This window comes from Lagenorhynchus albirostris, chromosome 4, assembly GCF_949774975.1.
Source record: "Lagenorhynchus albirostris chromosome 4, mLagAlb1.1, whole genome shotgun sequence".
In the NCBI taxonomy this organism is placed as follows: Eukaryota; Metazoa; Chordata; class Mammalia; order Artiodactyla; family Delphinidae; genus Lagenorhynchus; species Lagenorhynchus albirostris.
Genome location: NC_083098.1, coordinates 96,181,760 through 96,191,827, shown reverse-complemented (window position 1 = coordinate 96,191,827; position 10,068 = coordinate 96,181,760). Strand labels below are relative to the sequence as shown.

General features: G+C 46.9%; 1 pseudogene; it reads right to left on the bottom strand.

Moving 5' to 3' along the window:
* Nucleotides 1-378: 378 nt before the first annotated feature.
* LOC132519402 (large ribosomal subunit protein eL21-like) lies at nucleotides 379-864 on the bottom strand (annotated as a pseudogene).
* Between the last annotated feature and the right edge of the window lie 9,204 nt (nucleotides 865-10,068).

Below are 10,068 nucleotides of genomic sequence, written 5' to 3'. Positions count from 1 at the left end.
TGTGACAGTCTAGGAGGGAGATGCTGTTGGCATCTAGTGGGTGGAGGCCAGGGACGCTACTAAACATCCTACAGGGCCCAGGACAGCCCCACAGCAAAGTGTGATCTGGCCCCAGTGTCAACAGTGTTGAGGTGCAGAAAGCCTGTGCGAAGTGACAGAAGCAGACTCCAAGGGCTCCCTACTGTATAATTCCATTTATACGACATTTTGGAAAAGGCAAAACTGTAGGGAAAAAGAATACATCAGAGGCTGCCAGGAGCTGGGGTTGAGGAAAGGGGATTGACGTCTAAGGGGCACAAGGGAATCTGGGGGAGGACGGAAATGCTTTCTATCTTTTTTTTTTTAACAGTTCAGGTCTTTTAATTTTCTTTACCCCCATCATGCCATGAATTCATAGGGAATGGGCTCCAGCAGTTCAGGCTCCTTCCCACTGGTTCTCACGACGTGTGCTTCTCTGGATGGAGCAGGCTGGCGCTTCAGCTGAACCCAGGTACCTTTCTCTTTGGCTTCCTTCTTTTCCTGATCATTTTCCTTCACCCGTTTCAGGAAGCTATCTCAGCTGTCAGAGTGCTTAATATGCTCGATACGCACATTAATACTCTTGGCAAGAATCTTGCCCTTACCCTGTTTGTTTACAATGATGCCAACAGCATGCTGGGTAACACTGTAGACTCTTCCAGTTTTGCCATGGTAACATTTGTGGGGCATTCCTTTTTGAATAGTGCCCATTCCCTTGATATCTACAATATCACCTTTTTTGTAGATTCACATGTATGTGGCCAAAGGAACAACTCCATGTTTTCTAAAAGGCCTAGAGAACATGTAGTGGGTGCCCCTCCTCTTTCCATTTGTGTTGGTCATTTTGGTGAATTATGGGAAGATGGCAGTTCCGGCCGAAAGGCTGCTTTCTATCTTGATTGTGGTGGTGGTTATACACATGTATGTGTTTGTCAAAACACACAGGACTGTACACTAAAAAGGGTAAATTTGACCCCTGTAAATTACACCTGAAACAAACAAACAAAAAACTCAGCTCTATTTGAACCAAAGCCATTCTGGAGAAGAAAGTACGGGGGGGGGAAACTGGCTACCAAAAAAATGAGAAACAGAGGTCTAAGGGGTAGAAACACAGAGGGACAGGTTTTTTGTTTGTCATTTATAACTAAATTATTGACTTCTCAGCAAATGACACCTTATCGAAAGTTACTTTGTAGTTATTGACCAAAAATTCTATAAAACAGCTTTATTGTGGTATAATTATCATGCAATGAGCTTTACAAATTTAAAGTGTATAATTTGGTAAGTTTTGACTTGTGTGTATATATATATATATATATATATATATATATATATATATATATATATACCAGTTAAACGATTATTGCAATCACAATGAAAATATCCATCATCCCCCATATCTCCTATTGTCCCTTTATAATCGTTCCCTCCCTGAAAAATTATAACAGTACTTGTCTCATAGGGTTATTGGGAAAATTTAAATGAGATCTGAGCATAGAGAGGGCCTGTTGTATACCTTGCTTGCTTTCTTTAGTAAGAGGAAGCTATTGTACAGTGGAAAAAACCTAATGGCAGAATAACTGTATTCCATGCCCGGATTTACTGCTTATTCTTGGTATTGGGCCAGAACAGAGGTGAAGGTTGCATAAATGAATAATCAATGCAAATGTGCTCAATAAATGCTTCTTGAATGAATGAATGAACAAATGAATTAATGAATGAATGCACCAGATCTGTGTGCTTAAAACTCTAGCTTTAGAGACAAGAACAGCACAGTGAAAGAAACGGAGACCAAAGACATTACATAATCACATGGCACTAAATACAAGTGCATTTTAAACTTACACAGGTCTTAAATCAAATGTGTATTCTTCCCCACAAAACACACTCTTCTCCCTGAAATCCTTAAGTTAGTGGTTGTTCCCACTGTCCACTCGGCTCCCCAAGCCAGAAGGCTCGGATGCATCCTCAGCTTCCCATGATCCCTCAGCTTCACACTTAATTCTATAGACATATGTCCCTGTCAATTCAGCTTCATCTCTTGATGCTTCCACCTCCTCATCTCCATGGCAAGTTCCAGCTCTCATCAAATCTGATACAGAGGCTACTGTGGGAGCCTCTTCCTTAGCTTTCACCTCTTCAGAGCCTTTTCAGCTTATGAAAGCTAAAACTTTCCTAAAATACCTTGGTTCTTGCCTGCTTCAAACCTCTGTTAACTTTCCATTACACCTGATGTAAAGTCCCACCTCCTTAGGTACAAAACTTCATTAACTGGACTAAATTTAGCTGGTCAGTCTCTAACCCACACCTAAAGTTTTGGTCATACCTATGCGTTCACCATTCTCCAGAAACATCTCAGTTATCTCTCTCCCCACATCCTTTTTCTTGTTAATTTTTTTAAATTGTGATAAAATAGACATATCATGAAACTTACCATTTTAGCCATTTTTAGGTGTACAGTTTAGTAACATCACGTACATTCATATTGTTGTGCAACCATCACCACCATCCATCTCCAGAACTTTTCCATCATCACAAACTGAAACTCTGAACCTCTTAAACAACAAATCCCCATTCTCCCTTCCTGCAGCCCCTGGCAACCACCATTCTACTTTCTGACTCTATGAATTTGACTACTCTAGGTACTTTATATAAATGGAATCCTACAGTATTTGTCTTTTTGTGTCTGGCTTTTTTCACTTAGCATAATGTCTTCAAGTTTCATCCACGTTGTAACATGTGTCAGAATTTCGTTCCTTCTTAAGGCTGAAAATATTCCATTGTCTGTATATGCCACATTCTGTTTATTCATTCATTATCAGTGGACATTGGGTTGTGTCCATCTTTTAGCAATTTTGAGTAATGCTGCTCTGAGCATTGGTGTACAAGTATCTGTTCAAGTCCCTGCTTCCAGTTCTTGTTCTCCCCATGTCTTTTAATGTTACATGTTCCTTTGGTCTAGAGAGCCAGCCCAGAGGCATCTTCTGCACCTCTTTCTGGAGAACTCATATTCATCCATCAACACCCATTTCAAAAGTTCCTTTCCTGGTTTAATCAAGAAGAGTTGGCCATGCACTCCTCGACACTCCCTCAGCCACAGAGACTATGCTCTCTTATAGTTCTTCCTTCGTTGAATCACAATATTTTTGTGTCATTGTCTTCCTTGCCTTACTAAACTATACTTTAGTAAAAAGGGAGCTTACATTGCTCACCTTTCTCCTCCATATATCATGCTCAGCCCACTGTCAGAGCTACATAAATATTTAAGAACAAATATTTTAAGGACTGCCTCTGGGTTCTTCAGGCACAACTTCTGTGGATACTCAAGAAATATTAGTCACTGTTGACTTTTAGTGTCCATTTGCTCCAGGAAAATATCCAACATAAAGATCTGACCTTAGAAGGACTTTCTGGCTGCCACAGGGTCCTCACGTCCTTGGGGTCTCTGAGGAGGTGACACACCATGCCTAAACACTCTGAAATGCAACCTCCTTTGACCCTATAACTCATCTACCTACATGGCCCTGATGGGAAGGCTCAAATCAGCTGAACTTTCCTTTACACCTTCAACCTTGCAACTCATACCTTTTCACTTGTGCTCAAGGCTGAGGACCTGGGAAGAGTTGAAGGGAGCTCTCAACTTCAGAATTAAAAAGAATTTTCTCAGCTCTTTGAAGAACTACTCTTCTCCCATAAGCAAAGAATATAGTAGTCGTAGGAGAGCCATGGGAAACCTAAACGACAGCTCTTAGCTCTCCAGCCACCCTCCACTTCCCCTTTTCCTGGCTCTACCCCCTCCCCGTCAGCTCTACCTTTCCTTCCCAAATATCCTAGTGTGCACTGTTGGCCTATTCCTTGCCTATGATCTTGACTCTCAGAAAGGAGACAGCATCGCACCTGTGTTGAGTGATGATGTGTCCAACACATCACAGTGCATGGCATTCACTTCTTCATCCGTTCATTCATTTCCTTAGCCTTTTGTCTCCATGGTGGAGGAATCCACACATCTGCTCACCTGTGAGAAGGGGAGCGTAAGGACACACTGCCTCCCTAACCAGGGAAGCACATGCAAACATGTGTGTATCCACCTTTGAAGAAAGTTCATTCACTTCCAAATAAAGTTCAAGGGCTGTAGACCAGCCCAATTCTGGTCCAGAGTGTGTTGAGGAGTTTTGAGTGGGCTCCTTGGATAACTTAACTCCTCTCCATGTCATATTAACATTTAAAATATTGGGGCAACCCCACAGTCACCCTCCAGCCCTCAAAGAGTACCTAAGAAGTTCTTCCTTGGGTCCTATCTCAACTCCTTTTGAGCCCCTTTGCTTTTAGCTTCCTCTTCCCACCCTTCCCACTCACTCCACTATGTGCCCCTCCTTAGGTGTCAGCCACTATCCACTTCACCAGCCCAATGTCTTGTCAGGGGATAGAGGGGACTTGAGGTCTTGCAGGTGGAGGAGGAGGAATAAAATTTTAAGATGGAAGTCTGTTCTGACATTGGGATGCCTTAAAGAACGTGCCAGGTGTGTCTCGTAGTATACAAGTAAATTGGCTAGCAGAGTCTCAGCACCTATGTGTGGCATACTGGGTCTCCTTGAGTTGCATTACAGCAATGTTCAATTCCCTTGGATGCAACAACTCCAGAAAGTAGGTGGGAAGAGGGGGAAGAGGTGAAGAAAAACCCATACCCTCCACAGTGAAGATGAAGTAGAGGGAGACAGGTCACCTAGGAGACCACTGCAGTAACAATGAGACTCTGAATTAAGGCAGTGGCTCTTGGCTTCAAGCCTAGATAATTGGGTGGTTGGATAAGAAAAACTAGTGCAGGTCTTAAGAAAAGATAATGACCAGTTTGGGCTATGCTGAGTTTGAGATGGCATCATCAACTCTTACCTGTTCCCTACCTACCTGTGCATACCCATCTGCTTTTGTTCCTGTTTTCTGCATTGTAGTCGGTGTGACTGTCTTGAGGGCAAACTGAAGAGATCTGATCAGGGACTTCTCTGTCCTCTTAGCTATAGTCCAAAGTCCTCAATGTGACCTTCCGTACCTCGCATGCATTGCCCCTGCCCACTCTCCAGTCTATTTCTTTACAGTCTATCTTTCCTCATAGATAGTGAGCTCCATGAGGGCAGGGAGTACACGTGCCTTGTTCTTAAGTTCATCCGCAACGCCTGTCACATAGTTGGTTCTAGAAAGACAGCCTAGGAGAGAGAAAGAGAGTGGAAGGATGAATACCATCCAACTGGAGATTCTAGCAGATAGTTTGAGCCATAACTTTGGGACCATTAGTATAAAGAGAGTAGATGGAGAAATGTAAGTAAACGAATTTACACATAATGAGAATAATGGTGGCTGGGAACAAAACCTTGGGGAAACATTGACATTTCAGGTGGCCACATGAATGAGGAAGGATAAGTAACTTGAAAGGAGGCTGGCTGAGAAGGAGCTGCTAGTGACATAGGCAGGGAACCAGCAGAGAGCTCAAGGCAACAGGAAGGAATGTCAGATGCTATCAAGAGAAACAGCGCTAGAAGGACAGAAAAGAGGCCATGTTTCCAGGCAATACAGGGGATAGAAGAACAAGTTAAATGACATGAAGTGGAGATGGCCAGGCCGCTGCAGACCATGTGACTCTCAATAAGATGCTCGAGATGGTTTCTTTTTTGTTTCTTTTTTGCGGTACGCGGGCCTCTCACTGTTGTGGCCTCTCCCATTGCGGAGCACAGGCTCCGGACGTGCAGGCTCAGCGGCCATGGCTCACGGGCCCAGTCGCTCCGCGGCATGTGGGATCTTCCCGGACCGGGGCACGAACCCGCGTCCCCTGCATCGGCAGGCGGACTCTCAACCACTGTGCCACCAGGGAAGCCCTCGAGATGGTTTCTTTAAAAAAATCAATATCATTATTTTTAATTGTTGAGGAAGTTCTAGATTAAAAGAGGCTAAAGAGGCTCAACAGAAACCATGCATTTGATTGGATCGTGGTTCAGGAAAACTTTTCTAAAAACTCTAAAGTTAGCTGTGTGAATATCTGGAATTAGAGTCTTCCAAAGGAGAGGAAACAGTCAATGCAAAGGCCCCAGAGTGGAGCCCTGCCTGACCTTTTTAAATTTTTTACAGTTGTACATTTTATTGAATACTTGTTATGTACTAGCTACTTTCATGCCTTTTTTTTTTTGGCTGCATTGGGTCTTAGTAGCGGCACGCAGGGTCTTTGTTGAGGCCTAAGGGATCTTTCGTTGTGGTGCAGGGGCTTCTCTCTAATTGTGGTGCGTGGGCTCCAGGGCACATGGGCTCTGTAGTTTGCGGCACACAGGCTCCCTCGCTGAGGCATGCAAGCTCAGTAGTTGTGGCACGCGGGCTTAGTTGCCCCACGGCCTGTGGAATCTTAGTTCCCCGACCAGGGATCGAACCCACATCCCCTGCATTGGAAGGCAGATTCTTTACCACTGGACCACTGGGGAAGTCCCCTGCTTAGCCTTTTCGAGGAACAGCAAGGAGCCAGTGTTGCTAGAGGAAGGTGAAAAAGTCGTAAGAGTGGTAGAATGTGTAGGCTCGTTGTAAAGATTTTGGACTTGAATCGATTTTCCACATATTAAGTTTAAACTATCTATTTGATACCCAAGTGGAGATGTTGAGTAGGCAGCTGGGTACACAAGTCTGAAATTCAGGAGAGAAGCTGGGAAAAGGAGATTAAAATGCAGGAGTCATCAGCATATTAGATAATTTCAAAACCAGGAGACTGAATGAGGTCACCAAGGGAATGAACATAAAGAGAAGGTCCAAGGAGTGCACACCGGGTGCCCCGATGTAAGAGGGCAGGAAAAAGGATGGACCCGCCAAGGCGGCTCTGAAGCACTTGCCAGGGTGGAGGAAAACCCAGAGAAAGTAGTGGGGTGAAGCCAAGCGAGCACAGTGTCTTCTCCAGCAGGAGGTGCTGGACCCCTACTACTGGTGGGTCAAAGACGAGGCCTGAGACCTGGGTTTATCACATACAGACCGAGGGACCACTGACCTTGACCAGCTTTGGCAGAGTGACGGAGGCAAACAGCAGACCTGCCGGGGCTCAGGAGAGACTGGGAAGGGAGTGACTGGACACAGCGAGTACGGACAGCTGAACAGGGGATGGGGTCGCAGCCAGAGGGGAAGGGGGTCAAGAGACATTTTTGGCTTTAGGGTTTTTTTTTCTGTTTTTGCTTTAAGATTGGCGACAAAGCTGTATGCTGTTGGGACTGAGGGAGTGAATGAGCAAGTAAGTGAGTGAGCTGGTGCAGATGCAGGGCCAAGCGAGGGTTCCTGCCATAGGGGAGAGGTCTGAGCAGGCTTAGAAACTGAGTCCCAGGTGATGAGTGACGCCCCCGGGAGACGAGAACACAGAGAGGCTGGGCTGCTGTTCCCCAGCAGCCTCTCTGCCTCTACTGGTCGTGTCCTCCCCTCCCGCTGACACCAGAATCTGGCTTTTCTAACAGCCGCTTTGCCTGGAGCCCAATTAAGGCAAAGATACAAATTCGCTGGCCATGGCCCCATGAAGTCTGGCCTCAGGGCTGCAGCCCATTTGGAAAACGTTTTAATTTCATTTGTGTGTTTTTTCAATTTGATTATTAAGTGCTGCTTGCACATGGACGGGGGGGGGGGGGGGGGAAGGCCTGTTTTTATTCCCTGATTCCCCTTCCCCCCTGGCCTGCGTGCTTCCCTCGTGAGTAATGGGGAGGCTGCTTTTCTGGAACGCAAGGGAAAACTTCCAGCAAATTGCAAAAGCATGTTCCTTTCTTGAAAAATCCTTTCACACTTGTTTTTTACTCCGTTTGTGAAGTTCATGAAAAGCCTCCATAAATGTACTTTAAAAGGCCTTCACTTTCTTTGTTCTCCTTGTGGAACTTTCCCTCTCTCTCTTATGGGGGTATGTAATTTAAAGGGATAATAAACAAGACATAAAGCCAGAGGGGTGAGTGGTGTGACGAAGGGAATGAAACAAACTTTAGAAATGTCAGGGGTTTGCAGGGAGGGGGAAATTCCATCTGCATATTCAGGAGGTAACAGCCTAGCACTTCCCCGCGACTCCTTAGAGTTGTTTCTAAAGTTATTAACATTTAACACAGGACCAACCAGGGCAGCAGGGTAGACGGAAAGAGCAAAGGAATAAAGGCCCAGGAAGAACGACAAATCCTTTTAGACACATTTCAGCGTGCTGAAATATAAGGGGAGCAGGAGGTGTAAAAATTTAAAAAACACTGTTGTCAAGAATTTGCAAAGAAGGTTCTCGCCTGAACACTAGAGCCGTGTGGCGTCCAGACAGAGAAATACCGACGGTCCTTGAAGGGGATCGAGGCCATGTAAGGAGTTCCCTCTGCAGAGAGAGACATCATTCTGGTTTGGGTCCCTGTCAGCCTGGGAAGCTTTCTGAATATGGGCAGGAGGAGGAAGGGGCAGAGAGGTGGGGCTTCGCAAGCCCGGCGCCGCCCTGGTGGCCGCCCATGGGGCCGGGCGAAGTGCTGTGGGCGGTTTGGTGGGCAGGACTCAGGGACTGGGGCCTGCGCCTTAGCCAGTTACTGTGCAGCTCCCTGTTGTTGGTCTGTCCCCAGTATCTGAGTTCATCTAGGGCGCCATGTCTGATGTATCTGCCATTAGCCTCTTGGCTCTGAAGTTGGCAGAGTGAAGATGGAGGCCCTCCCCTCCCCACTCCCATTTCTCTCTCTGTAGCACTGCTTTCCTCCTGGGTGCCCTTCACCTCGTTTCCCTCTCTCACCCACCAGCTGGACTCCTGAGAAGAGATCAAGAATAAGCAGGGAGCTGCATGGTGACAAAGGCCTGAGATAGAAAAGCTCCAGCTCTGGGACAGCGACCCAGCCTCAGTTAGTGGTGTCTGCCTGGGGTTCTGGGAGGTGCCAGTGGGGCTGGTGCCCATGGCCATGTAAGTGACAGGCAGCAAGAGCCTGAAATCTCCCCGAGCCTCGGGAGAACCAACAGTGGCCCTCCCCGCCATCCCTTCCCTCGGTGGGACCCACAGGCCCCGTGGCCCCTGCTCCCGGGGAAGCTGTTCTGCAGACCCTCCTGGCCGCTACCCGCCTCTTCTCCCCAGCTGGCCAGTTGCCTCCTGTCTGTTCCGCCTTGTGCTCGCCCCCTCTCTTTCTCTTCCTCTTTCTGCTCCTGTGAACTTCGAATTCCCCCTCTCCTTCCCACTCCCTTTGGCAGAGAACCAGGGAGTAGTGGGGACTGGACGTCGGTGGCCTCAAGCTTAGAACTGGTTGCCTGCTAAGCCATGGTTTCCCCAAAGGCCCCTCACCACTCTGCACTGGGGGCATTTTCCCCCGAAACACCCTCATGGGCACTCAGGGGAGGGAGGAACAATGACTGTGTCTTTCTTTGTGCCGGGCCCCATGTGTAACCCCTGCTGTCTCCAAGACCTGCTTTTGTATCCCTATTTCCCATTTTGCAAATGGGAAACTAAGGCTCAGAGAGATCTCCAGAGCTTCTGAGGCCATCGTTGTACCTAACTAAGGAAACGCTTGCTAAATGTATCTAATTCCACCTTCTTCTTAGGAAAGGTCTGGTCCACAGGGTTGCATCGGGGCTATTGACCTTCAGTTCTCTGATGCGTTCGCCTTCTGCATCCTTTCATGGAGACACCCAGCTTCCTCCTGCTTCCACTGTCCCTTCCTCCACCCCAATTTAGCATAAGCTTCACGCACGCTGTGGCTCTTTTCATAGTCCAGGCTCCACCAGAACCCAGAACCTACTGAGAGCGAACAAGATTGTGTTTTGACACAGCTCCCGGCTTCCCACGTTTTTTGCCTCCGCCACTTGGACGTGCACAAAGCGTTTGTATGTGCCTGCAACAGAATCGGTTCAGCTTGACAAACCCAAGACCGTCAGCCCCTTTGCAGCGAATCTGCTCCCTTAATTAACCTGGGGGATGGGGAAACTAATAAAGAAGTTTTATTAAATGCAGAGAAAATCAGCCCTTTCCAACACCCCCATGGAGAAGTCTGAGCCAGATCCCTGTGATGATTCATCTGCACTAACTGGTCCTTTACTGGGCGATGAGTAAGAGCA